This window comes from Phacochoerus africanus, chromosome 7 (genome assembly GCF_016906955.1).
Source record: "Phacochoerus africanus isolate WHEZ1 chromosome 7, ROS_Pafr_v1, whole genome shotgun sequence".
NCBI classification, from domain to species: Eukaryota; Metazoa; Chordata; class Mammalia; order Artiodactyla; family Suidae; genus Phacochoerus; species Phacochoerus africanus.
In genome coordinates this window covers 30,567,487-30,584,060 of record NC_062550.1, presented here as the reverse complement: position 1 = coordinate 30,584,060, position 16,574 = coordinate 30,567,487, and the positions used below count along the sequence as shown (strand labels likewise).

At 38.4% G+C, this 16,574-nt stretch overlaps 1 protein-coding gene and 1 pseudogene across 1 annotated transcript in view; one reads left to right on the top strand and one right to left on the bottom strand.

The window, feature by feature from the left end:
* The window catches only part of TAFA2 (TAFA chemokine like family member 2), a 502,164-nt gene that overhangs the window by 24,110 nt on the left and 461,480 nt on the right, over window positions 1–16,574 (top strand). The gene's annotated exons all lie outside the window — the stretch shown is intronic.
* LOC125131028 (PRELI domain-containing protein 1, mitochondrial-like) lies at window positions 2,291–3,106 on the bottom strand (annotated as a pseudogene).

Here is a 16,574-nt window from a genome sequence, read left to right as displayed (position 1 = left end):
AGCTGCTCTGTCATAAATTGACTATGTATGGGCTTATTTCTTGGCTTTCCTTTCTATTCCATTGATCTGTGTGTCTGTCACTATAGCAATACCATACTGCTTTGATTATTGTAACTTTGATATGGTCTGAAATCAGGACGTTTTATGACTCCAGCTTTGTTCTTTTTTCTCAAGATTGCTTTGGCTATTCAGATCTTTTGTGGTTCCATACAAATCTTAGGATTTTGTGTTCTATTTCTATGGAAAAATGTCATTGGAATTTTGATAGAAATTATATCAAATCTGTATATTGCTTTGGATATATGGACCTTAATAAAATTAATTCTTCCATTTCATGAGCATAGAATATCTTTCCATTTATCTGTCTTCCTCAATTTCTTTCATCATTATATTATAGTATGTAAGGCATTGTTTACTATATAGAAGACATAGACTATATAGAATACTTTTGCCATATACAAATATATGTGCACATGAATGTATGTAATATATACACACATATATGTATATGTATAAATATATAAATTATATGTATATATGTATATATCTATGTGTATGTATACAAAGAACTCCTGCCATTAAAAAGGAAAAAAAAATCCAATTAAATAATGGTGAAGAACTGAGTGGACATTTTTCCAAAGATGACACACAGATGGCCAGCAGGTACATGAAAATGTACTCAGTATCACTAATTAGGGAAATACAAATCAAAATCTCAGTGATATATATCGCATATTGTCAGAATGACCGTCATTAAAAAAGGAAGAAATAACAAGTTGGTAAGGATGTGGAAGAAAGGAAGCTTTGTGCACTTTGATGGGGATGTAAATTGGTACAGCCACTGTGGAAAACAATATGGAGTTTCCTTAAAAAACTAAAACTAGAACTACCATGTGAGCCAGCAATTCCATTTCTAGATAAATGTCCAAAGAAACTGAAATCATTATCTTATAGAGATATCTGTGCCCTCATGCTCATTACATCATTATTTACAATAGCCAAGACATGGAAACAACCTAAGGGTCCATCATGGATAAATTGGATAAGAAAAATGTGGTATATTTATACAATGGAATATTCTTCAGCCATAAAAAAGGATGAAACCTTGCCATTTGAGACAACGTGGATGGACCTCTAGGGCATTACACTATGTGAAGTCAGAGAAAGACGAACTCTGTATGATTTCATTTATATTTGGAATTAAAAAACAAACTCGTAGAAAGAGAACAGATTGGCAGTTGTCGAAGGGGGTGGGGGAAATGGACAAAGGAGGTCAAAAGATATAAACTTCTAGTTATAAGATAAGTTCTGGGCATATAATGTACAGCATGGTGACTGTATTGTACATTCATAAGAGAGTGAATCTCAAATATTCTTATTACAAGAAAAAGGAATTTATAACTATGTGAGATGATGGATATTAACAAACTTGTGATCATTTCACAATAGAAACATAAATCATTCTGTTGTACATCTTAACTAATACAGTGTTATATGTCAAAAATTAATCCTGATGATATCATCACACATAAAAATTTAACATTAATTCCTAAATATTACCAAATAGCCAGCAGTCAGTGTTAAAATTTCTCACAATGAGAAATTCTCAGATCAGGATCTTAAAAGGATATGTATAGATATCTTGGATAAGGATATATATGTGTGTGTGTGTGTATATATATATATATATATATATAGAGAGAGAGAGAGAGAGAGAGAGAGAGAGTTTGCTTGAATTGGGATCCAAAAGAAGTCCATACATTCATGGCTAATATCCCTGTTAAATATTTTTAAACCTGCTCCTTCCCTCTCTTTTATTCTTCCTTATAATATTTCAGTGGGAGAAATCAGGTCATTTGTCCATTAAATTTCCCATAGTCTTGGATTTTGTTTATTGAATCCTTGCTATGTTTTTAAACTCATTTATTTGTTCCCTGTATTTTTGATAAATTGGTAGTTTGATCTAGAAGCATTGTCATATTCAATTAAGATTTTGGGGAGTTCCCATTGGGGCTAAGCAGTAATGAACCCAGCTAGTATCCATGAGGATGTGGGTTTGATCCCTGGCCTCACTCAGTGGGTTAAGGATCTGGCATTGCCACCAGCTGTGGTGTAGGTCCTGTGGCTCAGATCCCAGGTTGCTGTGGCTGTGGTGTAGGCCGGCAACTGCATCTCTGATTCGACCCCCAGTCCACCACCCAAACAGTAGGGCTGGAAGTTGACTTTTAATAAGTACAAGGGGGAGAGGGCACAGGGACTGGAGCGGGTGGTCTGCTCTGCTGCTGCCCTAGGGCCTGGGCTGGTTACACAAACTGCTGCTGCTGCTGCTTCTTGGTGGCTGCCTTGCTGGCAAGGTCCTTGGCCTTGGCCTTCTCTGTAGCTACCAGTGCCCTCTCCTTGGCCTTCTCCTTGGCTCCCTTGGCTGTTTCAACATGGGTTTTGGGAGAGGCCTCACCTTGCAGCTTGGCCAAGATGTATTCAAAACTCTTTATAGTCTTGGTCACGTTGCTTTTGAACCGGGCAAGACCAAATTCCGGCACAGCTCTGGAGACGTCAAATATGCTGGAAGAGACCCAGGCTTCCTGGCCGATGTGGGTCCAGCTGTTATCAGAGTTCACACGGTAAACACATTGTTCCTCTACCACCATCGGCCGAGCATGGTTGATGTTCCAGGTGGAGGTGGTCATGGTCTGGTTCTGTGAGTCCACGATAGACTCCTCCAGGATGTATACTGAGTGAGCAACCTTGGCAGGAAACAATCGCTCAGCCCAGCAGGGCATCCTGTTCCTCTTGGTCAGGAGTCGCTGGGACAGGAGCTTTTGGACAGGGGTGACTTCCTGATGCACTCTCTTTCATCAAGACGTGTTTGCTATAGGGATTCGGGTACTGCTGCCACAAGGCAGCGAACACTTGGTCTCAGGAACACGCCCTGGTGCAGGAAATATTTCATCAACTTCCCGGCCAGGGCAGGCTCAGCACCCATGCAGCGTCAGCGCAGAGGAGCCCTGAGGGGCGCGTGGAGGCTATGCTGGAGCTTGTCGCCCACCTACCAGGCTAGGAGCTCAGTCACCACTGTGCCGCGCCCAACCAGCCACTGCCACAACCATGAGGAATTCCATTTTTTTTAAACTTAGTATTTCTGTAAATCATTCCATTGTAGTATATAGAGATTCCTAAGCCTTTTTTTTTTACACTTGCATTAGTGTTCATTTGGTGGGTGTAATGTGGTTTATTTAATCAGTACCTATAGATGGACATTGGGGTTTGTCAAAGAAAAATAATAGTTAAAATGGTTCAAGTAGAGATTACAGGCTTTATTCAGCTGATATGCATTGAGAAGTACCTGAAAACCAGGTCATGCCCCGACCTGTATTGGGACGGAAATTTTACAGTGTGACGGTGTCCTGGTGGTCTGACCATGTTGTTTCTTTACCTCTGTGGTTGGGGAACTTGTGGTTGGGACAGTTGAAGATTGTTTTGGTTCTTCATGCTTCATATTGGGGTCATGGGTATAAATCTCCTCCTAGCAAACAATTGTCGGAGCAGTTCTTAAGGACTTTGGAATCCTTGTAGTTTGTAAAGGTCCAGGGGTGGGAGTGAGGGAAAGGTAGCAAATAAAGGGAAAAAGGAAAAAGAGAAGAGTTTTGGTTTTTTTTTCTTTTTTTTTTTTTTTAAAGGAAGGAAGTAGAGGTTGAGCAAGAGAACGTAGGGTCTGCTTTAATTCACTTACAAGTTATTTCCATTCCTTTGCTATTACTAGTCTTACAAAAAGGGGCTTTTGTCTTTTTAACCAGTATTACTTTGGAATAGACTTTTAGAAGTGAAATTGTTGGATTATAGGCTAAAATCACATGTAATTTTGCCACATTTCTTTCCCTAGTGTTTTACCATTTTCCATTAACACCAGCATTGATTGAAGTGCGCACTGGTCTACCAAACTGCCAAAAGAACATAGAAAAATTTTCAGTGCATGTCAATCGAATAGTTAAGAAGTGGTGATTATGTGGAGATTTAATTTGCATTAGAGAGAAGTTTTTTGTTTTTCTTTTTTTTTTAGAACAAGAGATACTTAAAAGAAAAACAAAAGATGAGAAAATCAAACAGTTGTTATTGTGGATGTGTTTCTTTGCAGAGGGATTTAACTAATAGCCTTCCCCAAAGAGTATTCGTGATACTAGTCCCCTCAACACAGTGTTAGAATTCATTTAGTGTTTGTTAATAATACGGAAGAAAGGGAGAGACTGACTCCAGTAAGCTTAAGTAACCACCGATTTAAAAAAAGAAACAACAAAAAACAGCTCAGGTGGCAAATTGTTAAATTCTGCGTTCCCTAACCAGTAGGTGTTCGACAGACTTCCTTAACTTTTTGTTAGGGAAAAATGAAACAGACTTAGTCCAATTATTGAGACTGAATTTTTGTCTGAATTATCTGTGGAAGATAACTATAAAAAACCTTTTTAGAAAGTGAATTTCTTCATTTGGAAAATGTTATAGTGACATCAATTCTAAAAAAGTATTAGGTTGTTTAAATTTAATATTTGTTTTCATAAGAAAGAAATACCATCACATTAATTCTGAGCATGGGACTCCTTTTCTCATTGCCTCACTAATGAGAAGCATTAAACACACACACACTTGATAATGTAACTTTGCATTTTGCTGAGAAATTGAATGTACATGGAGAACAGGGAAAGATGGTGGAGAGTTTGATTACAAAGTCAGAGCATTTAGATCCTGTCTCGTAGGTGCAGTGAAATAGTTGGATAGATTTGATTTGAGGAACATTATGGTAGAATGTGACTCAGGAAGGTAAATTACCCTCAGGGAGTTTGTAAGATGGTGAGGAAGAAAGCCAGAGCCAACCGTTTACAGGCTCTTGGTGTAGTTCTGGCCTTGCTGGTGAGGAACTGAACTAAAGTGATATTAGTGAGAGAGGAAAGAAAGGAAAAATAGACAAGGTATTATTGAACTTGTAATGAATCATTTGGGAAGGGTGAGGAGGCTCAACCATGTCTTCATGGTTTGGAGACTGGAACAATTACGGAATTGTTAATAAACGTTGAAAGTGAAGATTTGAGTGCCTTTGGAGGGGAAGATGATGATGTTGATTCGACCTAGTAATTTTGAGATCATATTGGAACATTTAGGTGGTAACAACCAATAGGAAATGAAATTTGCTGCTAGGTTTCAAGAAGGACATGAGGGCTGGAGACCTCTTAGAATTAACTTCATAGAGAGGATACTTGGGGATATGTGTGATCTCTGAAGAAGAAAGAACAGAGATTCAAGGGTTCAGCTCTGAAAATGCCCATGCTTTGAGTACACCAGGAAGGAGGGAGAAAGTAAACACCGAAGGAGTAAACAGAGAGAAGGGTTGGCTCACTGTGGTGTCCCTCAGGCTAAAGGACTGTGTCATGATGGTGTGAAAAGAGGTTAAAAGGAGGTGAGCACTGAGCAAAAGCCCGTCATGTTCCGAAATTACAAGTTACTTGGGATAGAAACTGAGAAGGCTTGTCACGCGAAGATAGAAATGAAGGTTAGCCCTTCTCTATGAGGCCCTTTTATATGACAAAATAGCTCATTATAATTGAAAAGATTATTCCCCCCAAGCTATTGGGGAAATGGTATTAAACTTATAAGGGGGCCTGCATTCCAATTTCAACTCTGCCACTAGGCAGCTTTGTGACCTTGGGCAAATGATTTAATATGGGGGCCTCATCTGTAAAATGAACGGCTTTGGGGAGGAGAGGGTGGATGACTACTGTAATTGCTACCAGAACTGCCCTCCTGAACCACCAGCTGTTGTTTATTGAGCTGTTTGTGCCAGGCCCTGTACTAATTACTTTATCCCTAATTCTTTCATGTTATGTGATATTTAAGGTTCCCTTTATCAAAAATTTCATTGTTTAATTGGAAATGTATGAGAAGCACTACCACCTGGAAACTACTCTGAAATAACCAAGATTATGTCGGAAAAATATTCCAGTTGATTAATTTTTCCAGTTGATTAACAGCTGGGTGGATTTTTTTAAAAAAATAGTTATTCTCTTAAGTCTTGAGTGAATCACATATGCATGTCTAAGACCCAAACCCTGGCTAGATTTAAAACTTAGATATTCTCATGGGACATAGCACTTGTGTTTTTAGGCATATTTCTTTCACTAAAGACAGACATGCTCATTAAGAAACTAAATGAAATATTTCTTTTTCTTTTTTGTCTTTTTAGGGCTGCACCTGCAACATGTGGAAGTTCCCAGGCTGGGGGTCCAGCTCGAGCTGCAGCTGCCAGCCTACACCACAGCCACACAACATGGAATTGGAGCTGCGTCTGCGACCTACATCACAGCTCATGGCAATGCCAGCTCCTTAATCCACTGAGCGAGGCCAGGGATAGAACCCATGCCCTCATGGGTGATAGTCGTGTTCGTTAATCACTGAGCCATGACGGGAACTCCTTAAATGAAGTATTTCTTTAAAAGAACTCAAGTGTCTCAATAAAGCGGCCTGGCATTTGTCTGCAAGTCACAGTGTTGTCCTGAGTATTAAAATGTATCTTAAGTTCTCTAGGAACAAGATAGATGTTCTCAGGTTTGAGAGAGAGAGCTGTTGAGAAACTAAGTGAAACTTTGGCTGCCCTTCAAAAACCTCAAGTTTACCAGATTGCAGATCAATGGACTCAGCTCTAAGTAAAACTTCTAAGGGAGAGCCCTATACAGAAGGATTCATGGCATAAACACAGATGTTCTTTGAACCGTTCCTATGAAAAACAAATCAAATTCTAGATTTCTTGTGCCATTCTCTTTTGATTGCCTGAAACAAGACTATTCATAACAGTTTCATTTTCTCTGTTTTCCAAAAATAAATTAGATCTCAGCTCTGATTATAGAAACATCTGTTGAAGTGAAAATTCTTTTAATGAAGTCATAGGAAAGAGTTAAAATGCAACTGCCCCCCCCAGCTCCAATTCTCCCCACCCTCAATCTTTGTATTTTTAATAAACTATCAAAAGAGGTACATGTTAATACGAATGGTTCTTGCTGATGCCCATTTCTCACTTTGCCCAGCTTTTTGAAGATCCATTGCAATTATGATAGGCCAGTGAGAGATTTTTATTACTTGGAAAACAAACAGGTATATATTTGCTATACTTAAGTAACAGCCTCTCTCTAAAAGCATCTATCTTTGAATGCAGATTTTGTAAATGAAAGAGGACGTTCTGTGGCTTCTTACATTTCCGTGACTGCTCATTTGGTTTCAACAAATCATCTTTAAGTAGGTAAGATCTCTCTGAAAATGAGAAGGAAGGTCAAAGAAAACCTGGAATAACTGGCCTTAGCCATTGTGAGTGGTAGTGTAGGAAGAGCAAGAGCAATGGTTGCTTTTGGCCCAGAAGATAAGGAGTTGAGAACAAAGAAATGGTTCTTCTCAACAGCCATGCCATCATTTAATAAAAACATCCTGAACTGCTGTTAACTGATTTGGAGATAAAACTGTGGTCAGATAAAATACAGGCTTCAAAGAGCAATGAAAAGTTGAGATACATATTTTCTTGTACTGTTTGGAGATTTTGTCTGGAATCGAGGTTAATTTTTATAGAATCGTAAAGGGAATGTAGTACTGTCCCAGTCTTCATAACACTATTTAAAATAGCAAAGATATGGAAGCAACCTAAATGTTTACCAATAGATAAATGGATAAAGATGTGATACACACACACACACACACACACACATGAATATTGCTTGGCAAAAAAAAAAAAAAAGAAAGAAAGAAATGCCATTTGCAGGAAAATGGGTGGACCTGGAGATTATCATACTAAATGAAGTAAATCAGATACGTATCAATTATATGTGGACTCTTAAAAAAATGAGGCAAATGAACTTATTGACAAAACAAAAATAGACTCGCACACAGAAAACAAACCTATGGTTCCCGAAGGAGAAGGCAAGGGAGGGATAATTTTGGAATCTGGGATTAACAGAGTCTACTCTGTATAAACTAGATACCCCAGCCTTCAAGTTTTCCAAGCTAGGTCCCCAACAATGTGGATGAAAGACAAGCCATCTCCATCATGCCCTTTCTAAATTCCTGAGGCACAGAACTCATGATCAGGATAAATAACTTTTGTTTTTCCCCATTAGCTTTGGGATGTTTATTATGCTGCAATACACAACTGCAACTACCTGGGTGTTATCCCCAATCACTGCTGTAGCTGTTGGGGTTTTTCTGCCTCAACCAGAACTGGAGTTTGCAATCCCCTCAGGTCTCATTCTTTTCCTGAGATTGCTGACTCTCCCCCACCATTGTCACCACAAAGGAAGCTAAGATCCAGACCTGTCCCTCCCCTAACAAACTGTGATTTTACCTTTTAAACTGCACCGCCTTATGGATGAAACCCAAGATAGCACAAATGCAGTGGTGGGTAACGTAATTATGGCTAAGGAAATAAGGAAGAGGAAGGCATAGGAAAAAAAAATAATAAAGAATAAGGACCAGCTGTATAGCACAGAGAACTATATTCAATATCTTATAATCTGCAATGGAAAAGAATCTGAAAAAGAGTACACACACACACACACACACACACAAACACAACTGAATCATTTTGTGATACACCTGAAATGTTCTAAATCAACTATACTTCAATAAAAAATAAAATGAGAGTGCAGCAATGAACATACCCTTTTATATTTCTCATGAAATATCCTTGATAAATCATATGTGGCTCCCTTCATAGTCAAGCTGGCTTATGTTTTGATAATCAGGTGGAAACTCTTTCTCTGGGCATGCACGTCTCTGCACTATTGTCCTATAACTTCCATTATTGGTTCTGTCTCCCCAGCTCCTACATGCAGTCAGCATTTCAATGTGACCAAGATTCTCCAAACTCTTTGTTTTTCCTCCCATGTACTTTGTTCATGCTGTGTCTTCTACTTGCAGTATCATCTTCCTTCATTTTTATTTTGGAAGAAATCTTTCCTTAGACGTTAAAAGACCTAAGATATTAAAAAAAAAAAGCTGAGCTAAATTCCTTTTAAAGGATAAGATTTCATTACTTTATGACTTGAGAAACCAAAGAGGAATCCCAGTCAAATAAGGCAAATTTGCTGGTAACTAGAGAAAGGCTGCAATGGACTGGGCATTTCAATTTCTGTGTTCATGCAGGATGCTCTTTGGGAAATAACACATCTCCTTCCAACTTAGGAAAACTCTCCACAAAGGTAGAGAGAAAGACAGAAAGAAATCTTAGCCTTTTGTACAGCTAAGCAGCTGCAAATCTAAATCTACATGTTCTCCAGATAAATAATAACTAGTCCGCAAGTAAGGAGACTGGACAGAACCACTTGTCAAGAATAGTACCACTTGTGAAGCATAGTTTAGTGTATATCCACCTGCTAATTGAAGTGACCGTCTATGTTAGCTAATTGACTCTATCCAGAGGAGAAATACACTTCTCATGACAGGGTTTTTTTTTTTTTTTTTTTTTTTTTTTCAATTTGGTATGAAGTTCTCACTGAAGTTAGTCCCCTGCCCTCCCATAGATGTGGGAAGATCAGGGTGCTGTCTTCCTAGATAATTACATTTTAAAGAGTTGGTTCACAGGTCCTTAGGAAGATATTCCTGGGTTTTAAAGCCAGCAAGAGACTGACTTATCTTTTAAAAAGATGTACATATATATTTCAAAGAGAGAAAGTACTTGTAATTACGTATTTTCTAAAATAAATACTCTAAGGAAAGGAATAGTTGGGGGAGGCGGTTTGGGGAGAATGTGTCTTTTCTTATTTTCTTCCTCTTTTTTTCTTTTCTTTCTTTCTTTTTTTTTTTTTTTTTTTTTTTTTCTGTACCATGACATGCAGAAGTTCCCAGGCCAGGAATGGAACCTGAGCCACAGAAGTAACAGCATCGAATGTTTAACTGTGAGGCCACTAGGGAACCAGAGAGCTCCTTTTCTTCTTAAAAATAATCCCCCAATTTTTAACTGTCTTTAAGGTACAGAAGCGTGATCCTCTTATTCACTGTGCTTTTGTTGTAGATAAACATTCAGGCATTCTTTAAAGTATTTTCTTTTCTGGTAGTATTTTATACATTTGAGTATTAGTTTTTTTTTGTTGTTGTTGTTGTGGTAAAAATACACAAAACATAAAACTTATGACCTGAACCATTTTTAAGTGTAAAATTTGGCAGTATTAGGCACATTCTTATTTTTGTGTAACTGTCACCACCATCCATCTCCAGGATTCTTTTCATTCTATGAAACTGTAACTCTATACTCATTAAACAATTAAACTCTCCCATTCCCCCTGTGCCTCAGGCTCTGGTAATTACTATTCTACTCTCTGTTGCTATGAGTTTGGCTTAAACAGAATACACTCACACACATATTCCACATATAAGTGAGATCGTGCAGTATTTGTCTTTCTGTGTCTGGCTTATTTTCTTTAGCATGATGTCCTCAAGATTCATCCAGGTTATCAGAAATGGTAGAATTTCCTTCTTTTTAAAGGCTGAATAAAATGCCTTTGTTTATGTACATCACATTTTCTTTTTCATCTGTTGACAGACATTTAGATTGTTTTCATATCTTGACTCTTGTGAATGATGCTTCAGCCGCTGCGATAGTGCAGATGCCTCTTGGAGATAGTGATTAACTCTTTTATTTTCTATTTGTATTTGCCCTTACAATACCATCCTCAGACCCCTCTCAAAGTCAAGGACCCAGAATTGGTCAGGGCCATACCTAAAGGAGACAGGCCTGCCTCTACACTCATGAGCACTTGTAATTGATCACACTGAAGTCAAAAATTGGCAGTAAACCTTTATACCTTTCTTTTAGGACACATTGCTTTCTGTCATGTATTACAGTTATTTATACACGTATGCCATCTCCTTTGCATGACTTGGAGTCCTGGATGGCAGGCAAAAATACAATTTCTTAGTTTTCTAACCCATTTGTACTTAGCAATGTTTATTCAGTATTTTCTGTCATAGGTACTCTGCTAAGGCTCAGGGCACAGAGACGACTATGAAGACATAACACTTTATTAGGAAACATCAAGTAATTTGAAATCAACTGTCTAAGGCCTTTAAGAGAAGTGTGTGAATAAAATGTAAGAGGAGTAACCACCTGAAGGATTCTGGAAAAACTTTCTTAGGAGTTGTGATGGTTAATTTTATATGTCAATTTGTGTGTCCATGGGTTGCCCAGATGAAGCATTGTTTCTGAGTGTGTCTTTGAGGGTGGTTCTGGGTGAGATTAACACCTGAACTGGTGGATTCAGACAAAGATTATCCTCTCCAGTGTGAGTGGGTGTCATCCAATCTTTGGGGCCTGAATAGAACAAAAAGCAGAGGAAGGAGAAATTTGCCCCCCTCTTTCTGCCTCATCGCTTGAGCTGGAACATCTCCTCTCATCTTCCTCTGCACTGGGACTGGAATTCCCTCATCAGCACCTCTGGTTCTCAGGCCTTTGAACTTGGCCTGAATCACACACTGGCTTTCCTCAGTCTCCAGCTTGCAGACAGCAGATCATGGTCACGGGAGCCAATTCCTCATTGTAATTTCCTTTTATAACTTATTGGTTTCATCTGAAGAACCCTGACTAATACAGGAAGTGACACTCAACCTTGGTAGAAATCTCTCCTATTGACTGCCTACATGCATGCTCATTGACATGCAGACTTTTTCTTATACCTAATCATCATCTAGAATCATAGAGCTATTAGGGAAAGAAGAAAGGTCAAGAGAGAGATCCCTAGATGGGGAAAGGGCAGCTGCATGGCTAGGTTCCCAGGAGATTTTCAAAAAGGACTTTAGATACATCCTTACCACCAACCCCACTTTGCCCTCTGAGCTCTAAAAACATGGGATGAGCTCTAATAAATAGAGACTGTCTTACTTCTTGTGCTGAATGAGCTGGAAAAGGGTATAGAGGTAAGAGGAGATACTTGAAGGCACAGCTCTAGGGGTAGGACATCTGGGCGTGTAGGTTTGGGTACAGCACAGGGCCGATTAAGAGCATCTTGTCGTCTTCTACTACTTTACTTTGTTTGCCCTGAGCTTAGTTCAAAAGCTGGGACTTGATAGGGAATGCAAAGCTATTACTCAGAGTCTGCCATAAAAAATATTTATTAGGGCTTTCTATGAAAACAACTTGGAGTTCTGACACTCAAAGGAGCAAGCTGTGCTTTTTAGAATATTTCTTCCTGAGTTATAATTCCTAAATGGGGGAAATGCATCCTACAAGATACTTAAGAATTTTATGATGCTCCATAATTCACCATAGTCTACTCAGTTTATGGTGGCAGTTCTGCTGGTAATGATAGCATGAATATTTTTATTAATGGCTATTACATTGAATGTTAGTTTCTTCAGGATTATTAAAATCCTTCATTTAGTTATTTGTTTCTGTTTTATTCTCCCCTGAACCCACCTTTTGGCAAGTGATTGACTATAACACTGCATGAGCCAATACTTTAAGGAAACAACTTGAGCATTTAAAACATGTCTTGTAGCCACATCTAGTGCATTTACAGAAACAGAAGTGTTCTTCAGTGCTATGTCAAGTTATACCATGGGAAAGGAAGAAATTATGTTTCTTCTATAATGAGTCCTTTGACAGCCTGAACTCTAATAATTTTTTTTTTAGAACTCCATATTGGATTTAGAATACAGTTGTCATACCTGTAGAATATGTGAAGTTATTACCTTTTACTTCTAAACTGGAGTATTTCAATGAAAGATGAACATTTCCTCTGTGCTGCTTTAAATGAGTTGAGGAAGGAATTGAATGTTTCCTATCTTCCAATGCCTTTTCACTTGTACTGGGAATACATGAACCTTAAGTAATGGAGATAATTAAGAAAGTTAACATTCTGTCTTGCTTTTAACTATATATCTTACCTTTACCATCCTGTCTTGGACACTAAAGGTGAGAGAATATCCCATAATAAAAAAAAAAAGAAAAATTCAAAGTAAGACTGGTTGTATTTTCGAAACTATGTCTTTATAATGGGGCTAGGTCAGAAAGAAATCAATCTGAAGAACAGAGACCTAGGTCCAAGATACAAGGTGCAGATTTGAGGGGACATAGCACTTTGAATGTCCTTAATCTAAGGAATTTAGCTTATGGGTCTGTTCCCATGGAGAGTTGACGTGCTTGGAAAAATACTTCCTTTTTTTTTTTTTTACATTTTTATTTATTCTATTATAGTTGACTTACATTGTTCTCTCAATTTCTGCTGTACAGAAAAGCGACCCAGTCATATATATATGTGTGTATATATATGTGTATATATACATAGACACACACACATATATATATATACACACATTTGAAAAATATGTTCTTATATGTTAATAAATTGTGAAGAACTCACCAGGAGAATGTCTGGCTCAGCTCTTTAGTTGTTTTCTTCAGGTCCTTAGAATCCTTCCCTTGGTAGAACTATACTAATTAGAATATGTTTTCATGAACTTATTATTTATTACATTTATTTATTATTTATGTTATTATAGGAAAATAACATTGTGATTTGAGATACTGCTACTCTGTGCACCTATCTGAGGCAGCTTAGTCCTTTCCAAATATTTAAATGTGGTTTTATAAACTTGTGGTTTATAGAATACACCTGTATCTTTTCCCTCATTCAACATATACTTATGGAACACTTATTTTGTGGTGAGCCATGTTCTCAGTACTGGAGTCAGTGCTATAAACAAGACAGTGCTCCTGCTTTTGTGGAGCCTCTAGGTCTAGGGGGGAAGCATAGGATAAACAAACCAAATAAAATATGTCAGATGATTGTCAATGCTACGAAGAAATAAAGGCAGAACGGTGGTGAGTGACTGACTCTTTCAGGGTGGGAAGGACTGGAGGAAGTCAGCTGTTTAGGCAGGTGGTTCCCAGAAGGCATCTTTCAGGAGGTGACATTTGAATCATCACTGGAATGACGAGAAGGAAAACAGTCATGTGGAAAAGTGGAGAGGGGACAGCAAGTACAGAAGCCCTGAGGTGGTAGTGAACTGGTGAGACTGAGGGAGGCAGGCTTGACTGCAGAGGTCTGGTTGGAATGGCTAGGTGGAGGTAAAGTGGTTTCTGAGGCTTCCTAAACACCAACTCCTTCTCATCACTCACTACTTTGGCGTCACGCATATTCAAATTGCTTTTTGATGTCTATCTATATTCTGATACTCCATAAAAAATCAAGTAACTGGGCCAACTACTTCTTCACAGGGCACTGTAATTATATTGTCATGAGACAGAATATTTTCCTAATTTCTTCTTTCCTGCATTGACTGACTTAAAAAAAATCATCCCTTTCCTGAGCCACTTTCTAGGATAGAAAAAAATTCAGACTTATTGAAGGAGAAAAAATACAATGTTTGTTATATATCCTTGGATACTGAAGATAAAGTATTTAAAATTTTATGTTTAAAGATGTTTTATATTTGTCCTTTTATTTATCTTTTTTTTGAGAGGGAGCACAGTGTTTCAAGGCATTTTAATTCACAAACTGAATAATTACTATTTAATCACATGTAAATGATGTAACGACATAATATACTCCAGTCTTCGACAAAAAATGAGTCATCAAAAGTAAATCATGTATTTACATAAAAAAATAAAAAACTAAGAACTCCTATACTTTGCCTTAATGTTATAGACCATAACTGAATCACATATGTTTTTATTAAACATTATTTCAAATACACAAGGAAAAGAAATTCATTCCCTCCATTTGCTTCAGGGGTATGTGTGTGACCTAATATACTATATATTAGGTAATAGTTTATGTATCAATAAAAAATACAGTGATACTGCATATACATAAAAATAGTGTAATATTTATTGCACTAAAAAAATAAACTTGGAGTTCCCGTCATGGCACAGCAGAAACAAATCTGACTAGGAGCCATGAGGTTGCAAGTTCGATCCCTGGCCTCGCTCAGTGGGTTAAGGATCCAGCATTGCCGTGAGCTGTGGTGTAGGTCACAGACTTGGCTGGGATCCTGCATTGCTGTGGCTCTGGCATAGGTTGGCAGCTATAGCTCCAATTGGACCCCTAGCCTGGGAACCTCCATATGCCACAGGTGCAGCCCTAAAAAGACAAAAAGACAAAAACAAACAAACAAAACTTTTGGAATACTACTCAGCCACAAAAAGAATGATAATTTGCCACTTATAACAAATATAGATAGACTTAGAAGGTATTGTGCTAATTGAACTAAGTCAGGCAGAGGGAGACAGGCTGAGTGATATCACTTAGACGTGGAATCTAAAAAAATAAAAGTAGTTAATATGACAAAAAAAGAAACAGACTCACAGATATAGAGAACAAACTCCTGGTTGTCGCTGGGGAAAGGGAAGGGGGACAGGCAAGATGGGGTAGGGGAGTAAGAGGTACAAACTACTACGTATAAAATAAATAAGCTACAAGGATATGCTGTACAACACAGGGAGTATATCTAATGTTTTACAACTATAAATGGAATATAACCTTTAAAAATCGTGACAATGTTGTATACCTGAAACTTAAATAACATTGTGCAACAACCAAATATGTCTGTCTGTCTGTCTTTTTAGGGCCCTACCTGCAGCATATGGAGGTTCCCAGTCTAGGGGTCTAATCAGAACTACAGCTGCTGGCCTAAGCCACAGCCACGACAATGCCGGATCTGAGCTGTGCCTGCCACCACAGGTCATGGCGATTCCAGATTCTTAACCCACTGAGCGAGGCCAGGGATTGAACCTGCTTCCTCATTGATGCTAGTCAGATTCATTTCCACCGAGCCAGGATGGGAATTCCCAAAACCTCAGTTTAAAAAATCAACTTTGTTTAGCTTTATGGTTAACAAAACACTTTTAAATATGTTATCTCATATACTTCTTAACACCAACTCTGTAAAGACTATTTGAGGCAGATGTTGCTGGTTACCTATTCATTCCATTCTCCCTTCTCTACCAATATAACCCCAATTTTGCCTGGACTGGAAACATGTCCAACTTAAAAAACGTACATTTGGAGTTCCTGTCGTGGTTCGGCAGTAATGAACCTGACTGGTATCCATGAGGACGTGGGTTTGATCCCTAGCCTCCCCCACTGGGTTAAGGATCCAGTGTTGCTATGAGCTGTGGTGTAGGTCAAAGATGCAGCTTGGATCCTGCATTGCTGTGACTGTGGTGTAGGCCGGCAGCAATAGCTCCCATTCAATCCCTAGCCTGGGGAACTTCCATATGCCGTGGGTACAGCCCTAAAAAGACCAAAAAAAAAAAAAAAAAAAGAAGAAGAAGAAGAAAATACATTTCCTAATTTACCTTGCTATGGTGGTATGTGATATAGTTGTAGCCTGAATTGTAAACGGAAGTCTGACATGGATCTGAAGAGCTTTTTCTTGTCCAATCAAACCTCTCCCCCCTCCAGTTCCCCTTCCTCCTTTGATCACAGACAGTTTTTAGAGCTAGAACGACCACACATTTCTTAGGACCAGTGGGAAAAGCCAGGAGAACTCCAGTGACCATGGCCCTGGCAAATCAACTCCCCAAATCAACTCCAACAGCTCTGTACTCCTGGATT